Here is a 20,581-nt window from a genome sequence, read left to right on the forward strand (position 1 = left end):
GTCTTATGCTGCAAGAGTTCTTTGTGAACTAGGTACTGAGAAGCCAGGTTCTGCCTGTATTGAACATTTCATACATGTAATCTCATTTAATCTTCATGTCAATATTCTGACATGCATACCGCTATTCTACTCACTTTACAAATCTGCAGACTTAGAAAATTTAATTTGCTCAAGATTATCCAACTAAGCTCTGTGTCCTCATCATTAAGCTCATTCCTTTTTTAGATAAGCCACCCCCAAATACCTGTCATGTAGCCATTATTGCTTTATTTTATAGGTGAGGAGGCTACCGTCTAGAACTAACAAGTGACTGCTACAGTGTCAGAGAGAAAATGCATAAATGGTGGAAACAGTTGGAAATAGGTCTATTGATTCAGAGTTAGGAGTGGTTTCCATGCCAGGAAGATGCTGCAAGTGGTAGGCAGCAGGCACAGGGGCATCTTCTCTTAAGTCTTCACAGCAGTCTCACAATGCCAATGCATGCTAGATTTTTTAAATTTTTTTTTAAATATTTATTTAAGCATATAAGAGCTGGGGTGCAGACCAGAGATGCAGGGGCTGAGAGGATTCACCAGAGACAGAGTGGGGAACAGAACAGGCAGATCTACTGAAATCCACTGCTGAGGGGAGTGGCGGGGAGACAGGAGAGGTCTGCTGCGCCATGTGGGTAACTCCCTGGCAGGAATTGAACTTGTGTTGCAGTGGCTGCCGATAGGTTGCATCTTAACCCTTTGTGCCACCAGGGAGGCCCTTAAATAATTCCTGGTGTGGTGATAAAGAAGGAAGTTGGATGAGAAAGAGGCATAGGGAAGAGAAAGGAGAGAATAAAATGGAAGGAGGGTGATGAAGATGAGGAAGGTAGGCAGAAGGAAGTCCCATTTGTACAATCATTTTGAATGAAAGTGAATTTCCGTTGTGCGAAGGCCAGGAGGACAAGTGTGGGGCCCTTTGCTGCAGATGGTGTCTTCCGCATACCGGTCTGATCACCATGACAAAGGCGCTGGCTCATCTATAAATAGATGGTCGGATTGATTTCACATCCTGCCCTGGTTCTCCTGGCGGCTGACGAGTGTGACAACACGATCGATGAGTGATTCCATCCACCCGACGGCAGAGGCCTCACCTGCAGCTCTTCTGGAAGATGACAGTCAGGCTCATTAAATCCAGCACACAGGAGCTTCAAGGATGCGTGTCCTATCAGAGAAACTGACCCAGAGCCCAGAGCCCATTTCACTGCATCAGAGGCGCCACGATGGCCTCAGACATCCAGCCCGAATCTCTTATTAGTAAGACAACTTGGATCTTTCCTCTGCCTGTTTGAATCAAACTTAACTGTAACCTACAAGGCCAGAGCTGCTGCCCCTGAAGGCTCGAGTATATGAAAGCGTGTTACCTGGACACGTACAGGCTCCACGGTAAGCATTGCTGTGATGAACTGGAGGTATCTGGGACAGGGAGCCCAAGAGCCATCACTGAGTCCTATCCTGGATCTCCTGACTTCAGGCAAGTCACTTAACTACCGTGAGGCCCAGCTTCTTACTCAGTGTACTCAAGAACATGGTTTCTGTAATAAAACAGCCTGCCAAGGCAGCTAACTGCAATTCTGTGACATGAGAGGGGCATTCCCTTACCCTCTGTAGCCTTCAGCCTCCTCATCTGTCAGTGGAGACCCCAGAGGCAGTGGGAGCACTAAATAAAGAGTGTTGGGAGCACGGCTTCCATGTCTTCGGGCCATGGTGAGAATGATTGCTGAGCTCACAGCATTGTGATTTCTAAAATATTAAGGTGACCTTGTGATTGTTGCTGTTATCATTATTACATGATTCAAAGTACAAAATCAACATCAAAATCAACAAGCAACTACAAACCAGAGACACACTACGAAGGGGCGGGGGAGGGAGACTAGAGTCAAAATAAGGGGGGAGGTGCAATTGTATGGGGAATATAACCAAAACGAAAATGCATACATTGTGCAAAGATGAAAAAAGATGTAAGAATTATATAAAATTAAATATTTGATTAAAAAAAAAAGAACTCAGGATTTCAGGATGCAATGCCTCCGACTATATTTCTACTACGATTCTGGGGCAATATTTCTATGGAAGCAAAGCAATCACATGGTAGAAGTTTTTTCTCTTCATTTGAGAAGAAAGGAATGTATGAGTCAAATTTTTGCAAGAAGCTATACAGCTCGTGCCATATTAGGAATGTGAACTCATGTTTGTGTAATTGCAAACCCGTGCCATTTCCATTTAATTCAGGTCATGGAAAAGTAGTTTATTAGTGTGCATGAAGAGGTCATGTGTTGCATTTGAATATTCCTTTAAGTCAAATTACTATGTTCTATCTCCTGATGTGGAAAAAAAAAAAAAGTACAAAGGCTGCTTAGTCCAGGCGACTAATAATACACTTTCATTCACTAACTTGGTAATTTTATGGACATACTAGACCATTGGGTTTTCTACAAAACCAGCAAAGACTTTCGCCCACTGTAATGAAGGTCAAGAACCACGTAACCTGTTACGATTTCTTTGCATAGACCCCTCCGCATTCACCTCCAAGGCTTCACCCCCACATGAGTGGGTAAGTCTGGCTGTTTCTCAGGCTAACCTTCAAAAGCTGGCTTGTTTGTGAACCCGAAAGATCAGGTCTTTGGGGGTTAAGACAAGCTTAAAATCACCATGTGAAAGTGTAGCATTGGAGGTTTCTTTGATGTTCTGTTTTGTTTTCTTGCTGTGCTTGTTTTACACCCGGCAACAGTGTGGAAACATCACTGCAAAAACAATATCTCCACAGAAAATCCAGTGCAGCAGCTGAGTCCCATTTAGGGGAAGGCTGTGTCTCTAGCCAGAAGCTCGGGGAACTGCCTGGCTCAAGTGCCGTCCTCTGCCTGGTGGTGGAATCTGAGGTCCAGAATGGAGTGTGCAGAGGTGGGTGGGGGATGAGAGTGACCACGTATGTCACGCCTGGCTGCTCCCTGGTGCAAAGCAGCCCAGATGGAGGCTGAAGAAGGACAAGCACTGCCTCTGGCTGTGTGACGGGGTGACAGTGACTGCAGCATGAGGGGCTGGTGGTGCCCTTGACTTTGCTCTGCTGCTGACAGCTGTTCAGTGCTTCTCAACGGTTACCATCAGGAACTGGACAATCGATTGGACCTAAGAATAACCAGTGCAGCCTGGAGATTGTCACTTAAGGTGGACAAACTTAGGGGTACAGTTGGTAACTCCTCATCAGTGCGGACGCAATACTCTAGAATGGATGTCCAGCTGGCCTTCCACTGAGAGCAAGACCCTTCATTCCTCAAAGGAGTCAGACACCCAGCGTCAAGGGCCCTGGCACAAGACCCTGGCTTTGGAGCAGCGACTGGCCTCAGCTCCTTTACTTCCCTAGATCAGGAGGTGGTGGGAGACACTGGGCGAGCGTGGGGAGTCTGGAAGCAGAGGGAAAAGATGATGGCAAAATCCAAGACAAAAGATCTTACGTTCGGCAAAGTAGGGGCACGGTACCTTGTATCAGGGGCTGTAACAGCCTTCATCCAGTATTCTCTTAATTTTCACAGCATCCTATCACACAGTTATTCCTATTTCCCTACTTGCAGATGATAAATGGAGGCTCCGAGAGGCTGAGCCCCCTGCCAAGGCCTCACACACCTACTGGCAGAGCCGCTGGGTCCAGCTGTCAGATTTCCAAGCCTGTGGCCTTTCGACGCGGCCTCATCCTCTAGATGGCGACACTGGGTGGGAGGGGAGCGTCGCCCCATCAACACTCATTCGTTTCACATGTGCGCATCCAGCTCCAATCCTTCCTCTGGCAGCCCCAAATCCTCTGGCCAGCTTGCCTGAGTCCAAGCTGTCCTTCCTCCACCCTCCAGCTCCCAGGGCCCCGAGTGTGCGCCACGCGACGGGGAGGCCCATCCCTCCCCATGTGCTCTCCGCCTTGTAAGCACGGACCTGACTGCTGTGCACATGAGGCCTTTGTCCTCCTAGTCCTCCCACAGAGGTGCTCATAATCCTGCTCTGAACACCAGACGATATGGGTGATGGAGGCCCAGCGGACACAAGGCAGATTCTGGGACCCTGGTGTTTTGCCAGCAGGCCAGGGACAGGTTCTTTATGATCCAGACAGACGGGTAAAGGTGAGTCCCGGAGCCCTCAGTGGCTTTTTCAGGCTTTTAATGATCTCTCTACACCATGTGTACTGCGGCAGGCAGGGGACTGGGGTGGGGGAGCAGGAGGCTGGCAGGCCTCTCAGCCCCCCACAAACCTTTACTCTCTCTGGGCTCCCTGGCGTTCTCCCATGGTCTCCACTGGTCTCCACTGCACTGGGCTGCACGGTCCTCTGCCGCACCCCGTCGTCCTCTGTGGTGCTACCCTTACTTGCGCAGCCCCAGGCCCAGGTGCGCCCACTCATGCAGGCCCCCACCACACTCCAGGTGTTACTACCAGGCAGCGCCCCCTGGCCCACACACCCGCGCCTCCTGCATTCAAGGCTGCAGGTGATGGCCACAGAGGCAGGGGGTGCAAAAGCCTGACCTCTTTGCTACCCCACACATGGACACGGACCCGGTTCCAGTGGGAGCACAGGCTCCTGGCCCTCGCTTGACTCCCTCTACAGTCCTCCTCGGCTTCTTGCTCGGGAAAGTAGCATAGTCTTCCCGGTCTGCGAATGGAGCTCTTGCTAATGGGAAATAAATAAATCTTGCTCCTTAGAATGGGGCTTCCATCCAAGGGAAGTGAGTGAAAGGACATGTCAGTCCCAGCCCCAGATCTGGGGGTCCACAGGGCAGGGTCTTACTGTGTCATGGCTGCTGTAACGTGCATTAGAATAATCACTGTCCCTCATGATTAAGTCTAGATATTGGGGACTTTCTTTGGAAGCAATTTGGGATTGCACTGCTTTGGGTAGCAGCAATACATTGCCACTGGGGAACTAGTGTTTAAAAATAAACAGGGCCTGTCCAAGTCACTCCTTTATGCTCAATACTTGGTAACATTTTAAAAAGCCCATCATCCGAATGCACCAACGTTGTCTTTTCCTCATCCCTTCACCTGTGAATGGACCTGGGCTGCTTCCAGGCTTTGGGTGTTGTGAATAATGCTGCTCTGACTCAGCTAAAACTCTTTGTTGAACGGATTATTTTCGTTCACAGTGTTTGTTTTCAATGAATGAACATTTGAATGGGTGCTTCCTTTCTCCCCAGTTAAACTCAAAGTAGAGTCTCTGGGCCATCTGATCAGTGTGTTTGACTTTGTAAAGACTGACAAATGCTCTCCCACAATGCTTGTGCATTTTACACGCTCATCAGCCCAGGAAGGGAGTTCCGGTCACTTTGCGTCCCCATCCTCAGGACACTTGGCTCTAGTTGCTTCTGTCCTTACAGCCGGTGTGCTTGCTGTGGCCCTAATGAGGCCCAGAGCAGTCGTCACCTTCTCTCATCTCCAGAATCACACAACTGACACCTGCACAGGACTCCTGGGAAGTGGGAGCTTGTGTTGGAAAGAGAAAATGGGATCTTCAGTACTTGTCTACTTAATTTTGCTTCTGGAAAGATCATGAGTTCTACTCGTCAGTCTGGCCCTGCCACTTACCACCTTTATGACCTTGGGAAGGACGTTAGCCATCCTGAGCATCAGTGATCTTATCCTTAGAGAGAGACAATGATGTCAACGCTGGTGGATTGTTGGGAAGACCAAATTAGATGGTTGAAGTAAACAGAAGGGTGTATAGTTGCAGAGATTCAACAGAGAATGGTAATTCTTATTATTTCATAGGAAAATTGAGGTTACCTGAGAGATAGACAAGCAGACAGAACATTTGGATTTAAGCAAGGTAGGAATCTGCCTCTAGAAAACTCAGGGCTGGAAGAACTACTTTAGTTCCTCAAGAAAGCAGGGGGAGGGAAAATCCAGGGAGACTTCCTGGAGAAGGAGACAGTGGAGCTGAGCTACAGAAGCACTACAAAGCTTGAATTGTCACAGGATTCAAGTAGAGATTCCATCTTTTTTAAGTAGATCTTCTTTCTAGGGAAGGAAATGTAAGAAATGAATTTCAGATTCCTGTGGAATTGGTTTCCTTTATTAATGGTGCCTAATGGCCTGTAATTAAGATACAACTTGTTAGCTAATCAACAATTACCATGTGTTTGAAGTGCAAAGAGAGGATAATGAATGACCTTATTCAGCAGTTTTCTCCTCTTGTTTCAATTTCAAAGCCTCTCTCTCTCTTCCACTCTCTCTCCTCCCTTCCTGTCCACATGCCCCAAATCATCCAGACATTTGCTCCTCTGCCTGCACAAGAAGCTGCATTCCTTAATTTTTGCAGATTTAGTTTTCTTTCTTTTCAAGTGTATGGCGAGAACTGTCTTTCATTAAAACTTTTTTTCACTTTTTACTACTATTCCAGCTTTGTCCCAACTCCTGTGTTCCTATCAAGACAAATTTCAAAAAGTAGGGGTAGAACATGGGTCAGCAGGATGGTGAAGCAAAACAGACATGACTAGATCATTTAGCAAAAACTCCTGAGAAGCACAATCACAAAGACAGAATCACAAAGTCTGAGATGGACTTTGTGTTGGAGGCAACAGTTGCTGCTGTAACAGAGGCAGAAATGAAATGGAGGGAGAGAGAGATTAAGACTGAATCTAAGACATGGGGTCATCTCCATAGAGAAACACATGTGAGTTCAACCTCTCTGACTTCCATTCTCTCACCTTTAAAAATGAGGCCATAAACATCTACCATTTACAAGGACCAGGAAGACTTTACAAGCACTGAATAACACAATAAATAATGAAAAATCCACAGTCTGATGCCTTTCATATCATCAGGGTCTCAGATAGAGTAAAAAATTTTATTGAGTGCCATGGACAAATTATACTCCATCCCCCAATTTATTTGTGGAAACCTTAACCTTCATGTGACTATGGCTGGAGGCTTTTAGAGAGATCATTAAGTTATGAAGGTCACGAGTGATTGGAGTCAGAAGAGTAAGAGAGGCCAGGCATCCCAGTGTCTTAAGGACACACAGGGGAACAGCCACACGAGAATGCAGCAGACGGTGGCTGTCTACAAGCCAGCCAGAGAGCCAGCTGTGACCACGGATGTCCAACCTCAGTACCTGGAGTTGTCTCTGGTCTGAGTCCCCAGGTTTGTGGTGTTTTGCTGTGGCAGCTGAGCAGACCAACACACTTATTAAGTGTGTCTTATGTCACTTCTCTCGCCACACCCCAACACCTCAGAGTCAGTCCCAGAGGGTCGAGAATAGAGAGCCTCATCATGAAATGCAATGCAGAAGGGGTGGAGCCTGGGGCAGGGTGCTCACACTCAGAATGTGCTCCATGAAATCCTTCTGACAATGCCACCTAATCTTCAGAGTTCTTGGCAATGGACAAAAACAGGTGCACACAGAAGCAACTCTTTCCTCTCTGATTTCCTATGAAGGCCATTTTCTTGCAGACTAGGTGAGCTCCATATTACCTGAAGGATTTCAAAGAGTGTCCATGGTTTCTTAGGGCAGAAATATGTTGGGGCACAGGGGGAAATTTCTAAGGCTGGGTCCTAAGGCTGGATGGACAAATTAACATCAGACAGGTTAGTTGGAGGAAAGACCAAAATTTAATACATGAAATGAACATGAATAATGTGCATGGTTGTAAATTCTAAGAATAGTAGAATAGACCAGGGATATTTATCCTGAGTTTAGACAAGCGGAGAGGAGACTTCATATGACAGACAAGAAGGGGGTACCTCATCCTAACTCTGAGAATAAAGAGGAGATTTTTAGGGAGAGGGACATGTTCACTGATAAACGGGAAGAGACTCCCATACTATATGTTTCTAGATCATTAAAGGGGGAGCAGTAATTGCTTCTCTGATTAGAAACAGGCCAGAAGCTTAGGGCAGGATGATCTCTTCTTAGATTAGGGGAGGGTGACGGACCTAGGCAAGGACAGAGCTTCTCCTCAACCTCAAAGAATTTCATCACTCGGAACTCAAAACATCCTGCGCACCCAAGCAGGGGATTTTGAGACCAGTTCTGAGAATCTTGCGGTGGTCAGCCATGAAGACAGGACTAAGCAGGGCCAGTTGTCAAGGAAGATGGAATCCTGTTGCCATAGACCTCCGCTCCCCAGAGTCAGGAAGCCAAGCTAAAAAGACTTCCTCACAGCTCTCTGCACGACAGTGCACACAGTTCACATAGTCTCCGGGTGCACACAGTCTCTGATCTTGGCAAACCTACAGGGTGGGCAGGCCACCCCCTGCCATTCCCCAGCATGCCCCTATGCTGGAAGGGCCAGGACAGGCTCCCATAGGATGGACCCTCTGCCTATTCTGTTGACTCTTGGCCTCTTCTCATGCCCACGGTGGGCCACAGGGGTGATCTAAACAGCGTGGGTGTGTAGTTCACATCTGTGGATCCTCTGGTCAGAATTTGCCCATGTTTAGTTGTTCAATGTGTCCTATTGCCTCTCAGGACACAGCTTCCTCTTCTGTCAAAGTGGACTAACTGCAGCTCTCCAGTGTCTGGCTTAAGTTAAGGGCGTGACTGAGGGAGCCTGCTGAAGAGCTGGTGGCTCGTAACAGCTGCTCCAGAATGGTCTGGTTTGATCCTCCCATCATGATGTCATTGCATTTATTGAAACATTAGGAGAGAAAGCAGGATCCATAGGCCTTGAAGTCTGAAACCATGGACGGGAGACCTGATCTGAGCTCATGGACTGACAACACGTCAGGTACCAGGTGTTCTGGGCTTCAGGTTCTTCATGAACAGCAAAAGTGAGGTTCCTCATGCCTTGCTTGCATGGTCTTATGTCACTGTTGTTCACCCACACTGTTTACATGGCAACAAGCTGCTTCCCTGGGATAGGAGACACAGGTAATTCCAGGTCATTTCACCACTCACTTATGAAAAGCTGAGGTGGACTGTACTGTATCTAGACCCCAGATGGTCCATGTGTACAATTAGAATAAACCACGGGCTTGGAATAGCTGATTAAACTTAATAAAAAATTAGCAAAATTGATCTCAAAAGCAAGTCCAGCAAGACAAAATAGGGAAACACCAGGTCCCACATGCCAAGTTCTAGATCACAACCTGTGTGCTCCTGTGAATAGCACTGTGGGCACATGTGCAATAAGATCCAAAGGATTTAGGGAAAATGTGGGGTCACGACACTCAACACTTTCCATGAGAACACATACTCACCCACTCATGCAAACGGGTGTTGCCAGGGTCCAGATTCTGAGTTGCTGTGAAGTGGACAGAGGAGGCTGATCGGAGAGGGGAGGACATTCAAGCACGAGACCGGACTGGTGCGGCTGGTAGAAAGGGGGCTGTGCTGTTTGCATAATTCCCTCAGAGCTGGGGGCCATTGTGCTGTTTCCTGTGGATGAACTAATGTACATGCTCATTGCGCGCAGATTATTTTCTAATGGATCAATCACAAGCAGAAAAATTCACATTTTCAAAACAGGTGTTTGGAAACGGACTTTTTAAATCCAGAACTTAGCCTGAAAGATACAAAAGGGAAGAGAAGTGAGTTAGCAGCCATGCAGGTGAAGGCCTGCGCTGAGCTGGTGGCCAGCACTGCGTCCAACAGCGTGTCGCGTTCATGAAAACTCGGATTGCGTTGAGAAATGATGTAACACAACCAGAGTGGAAATAATGTCAAGGGGGGTCTGCAGAGATTAAGGGCGCTTCGTTACAGCATCCCCGAGAGCTCACTGATTCCTCAGAGCAGTGCGACAAGGCAGAGTTTTGCAAGAGAAGAAATGGTGTCACGTAGATTTTCAATAGCTTGCCTTAGAGTGGACAGTCGGGGCCTGTAATATAAGCCTCTATCAGGGGTTTCCAAAGAATCTGGATCCTGTGTCCTATAGAATGAATGCAGGTCTTCAGAAATAGTCTGCTTACACGTGTTCATCTTGTGTTAAAAATATTAATAATCACATGTAGAAACGTCTTAGAAAGTCTAAGACATTCTTCCCGAATGGTAAATGCTTCATTTTTAAATTGGTTGTTGAAAGACTTCCTCCTCTTTTATACCACCTCTTCTTACATGGCATCTTCATTAATTTCCTGACTTTGTGAAGGTAAGAGACAGTAGGCTCCCTCCGCTTCACAGATAGGGATCTGGGCAGACAACATGATGCTGATTTTTACAACCCATCAGAGGGAATCTCTCCTACACTCGGCAGAACCAACACTTTCCCAGAGGGAGATACTGGCTGCAGCAAGTGTTGATTGTATCTAAGGCAGGAGGACACCCTTGTCAACCTCATCTGAGACCAGGACTTAAAGCAGTTAAAGCCAAGTATTTTTCACCGGCTGCTGCTGCTCTGGATGAGAACCTGTTCTTTCCTGGTGGTGAGTGCAAGTTCTCCTTCAGACTCAGCCTCCCTCACTGCCCATTGAGGTCAGTGTTGGGCAAAGACATTGCACGGACCCAGTGTGATCTGTTTCTATGCACTTGGATCAGAACCAAAATATCTGTGGAAACGATATTTGAACTCAGCACCTGTTCTGCAGGCATCTCTTTGCTGCCCCCCAACTGTGGCCCCCGCTCTGTAGGTGCAGAGCCTCCTCATCATGCCACACAGCTGTGACTGGTGATGGGCCCCGCCATGCCCGTCTAGCCCAAAGTTCCCGGGCAGTGGACACCAGGTGTGTTCACCCCAGGAGCCAGGACCCAGCACAAGACTTGGCCACAAGTTGCCCGGATGTCAGTCCCATGAGGACAAGCCACAGCCCCGCTGCTCATGGACGCCAAGCTGGCCTGGCATCAAGATGGCTCACATTAAGTATTTGTTGAGTGAATGCATGATAGTCCGTGAAAGCTCATTTTCAATAAATCAAGTCATTAAATAAAAATACATCTTTACAACATTCTGTGGTTTTGAAAAAAAAAATATTGTCTTGGCTCTGAGGGAGAGATTCTCTCTGATAGATTGTTTAAATTAGCATCCTTTTGTCCACCCAGTTCCGTGTCTGAAATAGGGGGGGGGCCTAAAAATTCCAAAGGCTTTTAGTAACATGGGGGGCCTGCCGAGCGTGTCATACTGAGTGAAACAATCAGGTTATAAATACGTCAGTTCCAAGGCTTCCACAGACTTTGAGATTTGGGGTGACTTTTGCTCCCATATTGTTTTAGAGCAACCCCGATATTAAACGAGTTCCTGGCTGTGGGTCCTCACCCGCACGCTTTAAAGGGACTTATGAATACTCTACTATAGACACACACAAAAGGTTAATAAAAGGTTTATTTACAAGAGAAAAAGAAATAAGGAAAATGTACAACTCAGGGAGAAAATAGGGAAATAAAGTCTTTCATGCGTCCTACCCGATCCACCGACCTGGAAACCCAAAGTCACTCTCAGAGCTGGCCTGACGCTGCGAGCTGGCGGGGAGCCAAAAATGGGGGATCCCCAAAGCCCACGTGTCTGCCTTTTGTATCCACCTGGCTGCTTAACCCCACCCTCAGGTCCCGGCCACCCTCCCTTTGGTGGTGATGGGATTTGGAGTTCCCAGTGTCTTTGGCTTTGACCTGGGGTGGGGGTGGAGTCCACAAAGCCTATATGGAATTAGCTTTGGGACAGCCTTTTCCCCCTAACAATTCCCCCCTTTCACTTTTTGCCACCATTTCCATGGTGATGAAGATCGAATATATGGAGGTTGGGATGCAGTCTTAGATGAACATTTTTCAGGTTTCAGTGTGAAAGAAAACCAGTCTCTCCAGGTATTTGTCCATTGTGGAAAGCAAAAGTCCTCCACTCCAGGAAAAATAGTTCATCAGTTCAAGCCAGAAAAAAAAACATCTGGAGGCATTAGCCAAAACAAGACAGTAGATATGTAAAAATCACAGGAAAAAAAATCTGAAAATGGTTCAACTGATGTAAAACACAAATTTTCTCAACCTTGATCCCAAATTTTTAACAGCATAGCAAAAGTTTGCAAACTAAATCTACTTTTAAACCATTTTTCCTATTTTTGCATAAAATTACAGGGCAGAAAATAACTAACAGCAATTTTTAGATGGCTTTGTTGAAATATTCCATACAGGATCCAGGGAGGGGCAGCTCAGACCCCACAAACCTGCCTATTCTAAATGGGTTCTGCCATCCGCTGCATCAACACAAAACATAGGAGACTTTAATGGGAAGGAACTTTAATAAAACTAGGAAACAATACAGGTAAAGGCAAAGAGTCTAGTTTCTAAATGAAGCACCCAAAGTGACCCGTCCCCTCGTGGGTAAAAGTCCATCCATATGGGATCGGCCCAGAGCAAGGCCCCAAAGCCTGCCACAAGTCTAAAGCATCTTCCAGTGGGGACCCACAGAAAAGGGTCAGAAACAACCAGACAAGCCCGGAAGGAAAAGAGCAAAATCAACATCAAGATAAAAGCTGCCATTGTCACCTCCCCACGGGTCTCACCCACATCTGTGTCACCCAGTCCACGACCAAAAGACAAGCGCAGTTTCTTCACGTGTCTCTAGGCTCCATGCGCCTCCTCCAGGTCTCCTTCTGGCTCCATCCTGCTTCCTTCCTCAGTCTCTTCTGCAGCTTCTCCTCTCCCTGCTCAGCTCCACCCTCCCTTGGGTGGGGCAGGGAACCTCCCCCTTTCCTGGAGACCACCCTGTTACAATATTACACCTTTGAGTCATTTTCCAAGTGATCTCCAGTAAGGTTTACTTCCCTTCTTGAATTGGGAAGAAATCGCTTTAAGAACAAAAATTTCTTTTGACATCTTAGTTGATGTGTTTTTTTATTGGGGTGCTTTGAGGGGTAGGATAACCTCTGATAAGGGAAAATAGAACAATTGTTTCCTTTTCTTGGCCTTAAGAAGTTCAATCTTTGGGGATTCTCACAAGGTCTGGTGGTCTGCACTGTGGGTGGTGCCCCGAGGGAGGGCGTCTTGGTTTCTGGGTTTCTATTACAGAGGAAAAAAGGAATCCAGGAACTCCAGGGCCTTCCAGCCTTACTTTATTTTGCTTTGTTTATTCTAATTGTGTGGGTTTGTTACAGTGCCTAGGGGTGATGCAAAATTTAAATGCGCTAGCATTGACTAAATCAACGGGGCTTTCAAATGTGTTTTTTTCAGTCTATGGAAAAACTATTTAAAACATTAGCCTCCCGCCTTTATTTTTATTTCATCACCATATATGCCATTTCAAAAATACAAAGAAAATCACCTTCATGAATATGCGTCCTTTTCACAATGATAAAATCATTCAATGTTAAAAAACGGGGTCAACCCAATACCACACAGACCAAATCTGGACTACAGTCTATTTTTATATAGTCTGTGAGGTAAGACTGTTTTACCATTTTTTAATGAAGAGAAATCAGAAGAATCATGTCTCATGGCATGTGGGAATTATATGAAATTAAAATTTCAGAGTTCATAAATAAAACTTCCACGGGACCCACCTTGGCCCGCCTTCTGGAGGTTGTCCACTTCACTGTTGTCACACAACTGCAGAGTCGGGTCATTGCGAGAGGTCAGTGGCCCTCAGACCCGAAACGTCCACCAGCTGGCCCTTTGCAGAAGCCATTTGCTGACGCCTACGTGAGCAAACAGACCTAGGTCAGCGGGGGAAGGAAACGTAGAATGACTTCAGTCTCGTGGCTTCAGCATCATCAGGCTGAGAAACAGACTCAGAATCTTGAGCTGGAGGAAACTGGGAAACATGGAGAGAGCTGAGAAGACCCAGACCAGACCCTCACCCTCTGGCATCTGAATGGCTCCAGCAACCCTGAACTTACCTCCGTCCCTGCCCTGACCCACACACTGCACACCCTGCCTCTAGCACGCCTCTCCCTACCACCCGTCCATGTAACTGGGCCAGAGCTGTCTTTCCAAAGGGCACTTGTGGGGGATTCCTCAGTATGGAGAGTTCCCTGGAGTGGCCGAGGAGTCCTGGGTTCCCTGGAGGAAAATGGAAGGCGCAGAGCGAGTACAGAGGGCTTGTGGAGTGGCAGGTTTGAGGAGCCTCCTCTGTGCCCTAATCTTAACCAGAAAGCTTCCTTTATTTGTATATTATATATTATATATAAGATATATATATATGTATTATATTTATAGAAAGCATTTTGTCCCTTAAAGAAAAAGTAACTTGAAAACCACTAATAGATGATGTTGAAGGCTCTGGCATGGTCCTGTGTGCTCTTGGGTGGGGACGGCCAGTGCTCCCCAAATACATTTCCCAGTCTCCCTTGCAGACAATGGGGTTATATGACAAGTTCTTGATAATGACCTTTCAGTAGAGGTGACTCCAGCCACTAAGAGCCCCACCCTTCCGTCACCTCTTTTCTCCACCTTGCTAATCTTACAGGCCATGCTCAGGATGCTGCAGATGGCACATCAGACTCGGTCCCTGAATGACCGTGCAGAACTCATCCTACACTCAGACCTGTTTTAGAAATGTAAAATTAAACAGAAAGCAAACTTGTGGGGTGGAAAACCTCTGAGATTCTGGTGCCTGTTTATTGCTCAGAATGGTGTGCCATGTGACAGATGTGCTTGGCCCTCGTTCATCTGCCATGTGTTAGTTGGCTGGTTAATTTGTCAGCTGGCTGGTTATCTGATCTATTTATTGGGCAACAACAAACAACGAAGGAGCATAGATGAAGACAAATATATGCCAACAACAGACATGTATGAAGAACCTAATATGTGTTAGACCAGATGCTAGGGGTGTTAATATGCATCCTCCATAGCCTGGAAGCTTGAGAGGTTTACAGGTGGCTCATGTCCTTTCCATAGCTTGGGGAACAACCCCGTGCCCCCCAACATAGACCAGGTGGCTCAGTCATTGGAACTCTGCACACGCCTGAACCACCGAAACGTTACACACATTTACACCCTCTCTTACAAGGCTTCTCTCGTGTAGATTTGAGAAATCCCAGAATCTGAACAACTGAGACCATAACCTGTTAAATCACACATCTGTTACATCATTGTGGAAGAAAGTAAGCAAGAAATTAGCAGAACTGGCGTCACCTAAATCAATTTCATCCAGTCGATATGTGACCAAGGAAGCATGAAAATTTCCTCAACCAATATGGAGCCTTCATCTCCTGATCTGAAATGCCCAGACCCCCTGGAGCACTTCTTTCTGAACAGGGGGACTGTCCACAGCTTCTCTTCAGATCTACAGCCACTGGCTGTGTGTGACTACTGAGCAACCAAGATGAGGCCAATGTGATGGAGAAACTAAAGTTTTAACTTAAATCACTTTAATTGATATAAGTATAAAGAACCACCTGTGACTAGTTGCAACCTTATAGACGTAGGTTGCTCTAGAGAATATCTAAACCGCTCATCTAACATTTTGTCACCGTATCCTAAAGACAATATAATTAAAAAATACAACTTGCAAGCTGACCAAGGGAGAGGAGGGCCTCACAACAGGGCAGGGAGGCGCACAGGGGTCTGTGGTGATGGCTCACAGGTGACATGGTGGTGGGGAACTGCAGGGAATACACCTGAGGGGAGAAACCATTACTGTACAAAAAAGAACAATGATGTAAGAAAATAAATAATAATATAAATAAATGAAAAAAACTTTAAACCATGAAAAAAAATACAAGCGTAAACACATTTGGAAATAACAAAATAGAGGCTGTTGCCTGTTGATGCTAAGGCTTTGTTTTCTCCACCAATATTTTCTTTGAGCTTCTTTTGGCATTTCTCTCAATCAGATGCAACCATAAACTCAGTAGTAACATTGGAAGTATGCAAATAAATGTATTTTAAATCTTTCAACAACAAAAGCTATTAGAAGCCCGATATATGGCAGACATTGTTCTTCTAAGCATGGGGATATGATCAGTGATTTGGTCAGGAAAAGAATCTCTGACTTTCTGGACCTTATATTTTAGCAAGGAGACTCAGACTGATAATAAAAATAAATGCAAATGGTGTCTCTCCTAGCTTCTGGGGGTTAGCTGGCAACCTTTGGGGCTCCTCAGCTAGTTGAGATATCACTCAATCTTGCTTTTTTCATGCCCCTCCCTGTGGTGGTGTCTATGCCAAGTTCCCCTCGGCTGTGCTAAGTGCATCAGCATTGTGGGAGTGGAGCCCACTGTACTCCAGCATGACCTCACCTCCCTCAGCTAATCACATCTACTGTGACCCTGTTTCCAAATAAGGTCACATTCCATGGTGCGAGGGGTAGACACTTCCACATATGATTTGAGGGGTTGAAGGGGGCACCTTCAACTCACAATACAAGGATAAAATTGAGACACTAGACACCTTGCTGGCGCAGACCTGCTCCATATTCTCTATACATAAAGTCCAACAAATTTCCCCCAGAAACACTTCCCCTTCCACCCCGGGTTGGTCATTGCAAGAGTGACTTAACAGCTTCTAAAATCATGCTGCCATGAAAGATAGTGATATAATGATTTTTAATGTAAAAGAGAAAAAATCTTATTTGGATCTCTTTTCTCTAGAAATGGATGTCTATTTTCAAAATATTGCTCTGGCAGCTTCAGCAGAAGCAATCTATCGCCCGAGAAGGGGGAGCTAAGCCAACATATGCATGCAGATATCAATACAAGTCTGGAGTTATACATAAGCAGAGAGGGTGCCGAAGGGAGCTGGGCAGCCTGCCACGGAGCGAGCGCCTCAGGCACGCAGCCTCCGGCTCCGCGGAAGCCCTGTGGGCTGTGCATGCCAGTCAGGAGCAGCCAGAGCATTCCTGGGCTCTCCGAGGGTCTCTGGCATGCATCCCAAGGACAAAAGAATTCTCTCGTTTTCAGAATGGATCAAGGCAGTGTGTCCCTACCCTAAAGTAGCGCATGCTGTGTTTTCACTTCTCTTTTATAGATCAATAAATAGTCAGAAGGTCTATGTGACGTTCAAGTCACCCAACTTGGAAATGACCCAACTGCGATGGGCAATCATGACTTCCGAGGGATTGGGAAGTTCACGTTCCTTTCATTGCCTGAACTGGTTCCTGACTTGGAAACTGGGTTTGAAATCTTAAAGCAAGGAAACACACACACACACACACACACACACACACACACACACACACACACGTTAAGATCAATACCTTTCTAATTAAGGAAGGCAAAACAAAACAACTGAAAATCTCCTTCAAGATGTAAAGATTAAACATCTCCCCCTGTGTAAGAGTGTGATTAGAGGATTAAGAATAACAAAGGGGGCTTGACAGTTTACTAAGTGTATTCACACTTAACACAACATTTAATCCTCAGAAGTTCACTGGACATTTACCTGTCTCACAACAAGGATACCTGAGGCCCAGGACGGTGAATGGTGACTTTAACATGTCCTTGCTGGGAGGTGGCTGAGTAAAACTCAAACCTGTATTTAAAGCAAAGGCAAGGGCCTCCCCTGTGGTGCAGTGGTTGAGCGCTGGGTTGCGAGGCTGCCTGCAGCCTCTGCAGCACCGGTTCGATTCCCGGCCACCGGGCGAGGGTCCCACATGGTGCGCAGACCTCTCCTGCCGCCCGCTGCTCCCCTCAGCAGTGTACTTCGTCACTCTGCCTGTTCTGTTCCCCTCTCCGGCTCTGGTGAATTCTCTCACCCTCCCGCGCTTCTGACTGTACCCAGTGCTTGTATAAATGTATAAATAAATAAATAAATCTTTAAAAAAAAAAATAAAGCAAAGGCAAATCTGAAATCACCTGATCTACTTCTATTCCCATGGCTTTGCGGTGCTGGTCTTGCTGGAGCAGCAGGCCTTGGAGAAAGCTTGTGTGATCCATCTGAGCCCTTAGTTTTGCTGATGGGCTGCTCCTGGCCCGTCCTCCCCAGGGCTTTAGACGTCTCCCCCTGCTGTGGCCCAGGCTCTGGTTCAGAGGGCGGCTGGGACCTGGGGATAGTGCTCTTCTTTGACTAAGCTGCTTGGCTTCCCTTTTCTCCACACTCTTGCCTTTGTTTAAGCTATAATCTTTCTCCAGAGTGACCCTCATCAGCTGTTCTGGCTCCTTTAGTGCCCGTCCCTGCTCCTCCTCCCTGGGGCATGGCCGCGGCAGGAGCAAGGAAGCTAGACCCTCATTTCTTTCTCTCACGTTTGCTCTGAATGGACAGCGCCTTCCCTGGGGACAGTCCACAGGGCAAAGGTTGGTAGGCAGAGAGGGCAGCACACTGGAGGCCCCCGAGGGCTGGCCCTGACTTAGCCTCTCTAAGACACCTGTGTGTCCAGGGCTTCTGCTTCTTCTGAAGCTGAGGGCAGCAGGGGCAGGACTGTGCCTCGCATTCATTTCAGCATCAACACTAATAGGTATTGGGGGATTTTATTTTTAAGCAGAGTGAATGGATCTGTAATAGGGTGGGTAGAATCTGGGGTGACCTGCCAAGGATGAGCTGTAAGAAATTCCTTGAGGTAGGATTCAAAGGGAAGAGCAGCAGGAGGGGACAGTACACAGAGGAACATACTAGAAGTCAGCAGGTCTGCGCTGTCATCTGAGAGCTGAAGGACACAGGAGAAATTCATCTTCGAATTCACTGCTGGGAAGAAGCAAAAACCTTTTCCCCGAGAAACTGTTTCATTTTATATATTCTTTTTTCAAGATAATACAACTTGTTAAATCCTATTATTTCTTTTGTGTGTTGGCCCTATGAAGTGTGGTGTTAAAATTAATGTAATAAGTTGCCTATTTTAGGATATGGGGGTGAGCAGGGGATTTAATTTTCCAGTCCCCAAAAGGGATTATGATCTCATATCCATGGCAAGGAACCTTTTTTAATGTTTATCTTTACTTTCAGGCTAAACATTCTTTGGGAAGTGGAGCTAATCATTTCTAGTACCTTCTGCCTAGGAATGCTAATTCAAGCTCTAAAAAATAGAATGTTTTTAATTCAGTGATTTGAACATCACGTTGACATGCCTTCTGGAGGGTTGGACTCGTGTGTAGACTATACGGTGGCTACTTCACTGATCTGAGCTCTTTCGCACCAGACTTCTAAACTCAGAGCTGGAGAACCTGCCTCCCCAAATGTAAGGGCTCACGCCTGGGGCTGAACCCTCCACCCCACCCTGCTCACCTGTATTGGAACCTGCGTTTCCCCTGAGGCATCCAGTCTGCAGGTACGTGCTGGTGCTACCTTAGGTGGGGCCGTTCTCCACATGTCCCCGGTGACTGTCCACATTTGGTGTGAACGCCCAGCACAGCGTAGCGTATTTGTCTCTCTCTTCTACATGGGCACCTGGGACATTAGGTGTAGCATAAGCAGCACTGTCACTCTTACATGAGACAATTTTGAATTCTCTCTACACCCTGATTTTTCCCCCCAATATATTTCAGTTTGTCCATATTGTTGGGCATTGTCGTTACTGTTCATTTTTATTCACTGTTTTTCCAAGTTAACTAATTATAGAATCACAGGGATTTGAGAACTGTGAGTAGTGGGGAAATTCATGGCTGAATCTCTCAGTGCTACGGGAGAGGAAACTCAGGCCTGGGGGAGAAAGGTGGCGCAGCAAGGTGGAGGTAGTGCCGGCGAAGATGGTGTGGCTTCTGCCCTCTCTGTTCCACGCGCTTCCAGGCACCTCCAACTCCCTGAGGGCCTCAGGGTGGCAACTTCTCTCCTGCTCCAAAAGTCAACATCCATCCAAATATGTCAACTCTTGCTTCACATTTCCACATTTCACGTCACTCTCTCTGTCTGCTCACCCAGTGCTCGGCGAGCGCCAGACCCTGCTGTGGAGATATTACCTCGCTTAGCTCGACAACAGCGCTGCCAAGTTAGTATCTTGTCCCCACTTGACTAATGAGGAATGAAGTTTAAGGAGACTCGGGGTGCACCTCGAGAGAGCCCCAGAGCAGGCACACGGCATGTCTCTGGCCCGATGCAGGCCTGTCTGCAGCTCAGTAGGATGTTCCGTCAAGGGCTTCACTTCCTGCCGGAAGCCTGCTCCTGGCTTCACACCTGTGGCTTTATTTATTTATTTTTGATGCTGAGAAACCTGGTAGAATTAAGCCAGAAATTTAAATTTATGTTACGAATGAATGTGGTTACCTCTTCAAGGAGGATTATTTGCTGGACTGATGCAAAACGAGGTCTGTTAGAGAAGGAGGTGGGGCTCCCAAGGGCCAGGCACCCCTTCCCTCCCCCTGTTCTACTAAATTCACTCCATCTGCTCACCCCCTCCCCAGCAACCCACTCTAGCTGCAAATGCCCAGACACCTCCACAAGGGGGGTGAGTTCAGTTCCCGCTGTACCTCTCCCATTGTGATGTTACTGACTAAAACCTGTTCTGACCACGTCCAGCCCACAGCTGCATCTGTGGCCATGAGCAGATATTACGCTCTGACAAGAACAGATTAGGAGCATCACAGTGGCCAAGTTAAAGGGTGAAGCGTGATTTTCAGTTGTCCTGCAGGAAGTTTGCTCCCATTTTCCCCCTCGGAAGTTTAGGAGAAGCTATTGCCTTCAAGCTCACCAACATCAAATATCACTTAACGACACAAGAAAAACTCCACACACAGCCGCTCAACATCTGGCGGCCATATTTTATTTTACTGATGAATTCATATCCATTTCTTTGATTACCAGCAAGGTTAATGTTTCTATTTCACACTTATTTGCCTTTTGCAAATATTCT

The sequence above is a fragment of the Talpa europaea genome, assembly GCF_964194135.1.
Source record: "Talpa europaea genome assembly, chromosome: 6".
NCBI lineage: Eukaryota > Metazoa > Chordata > Mammalia > Eulipotyphla > Talpidae > Talpa > Talpa europaea.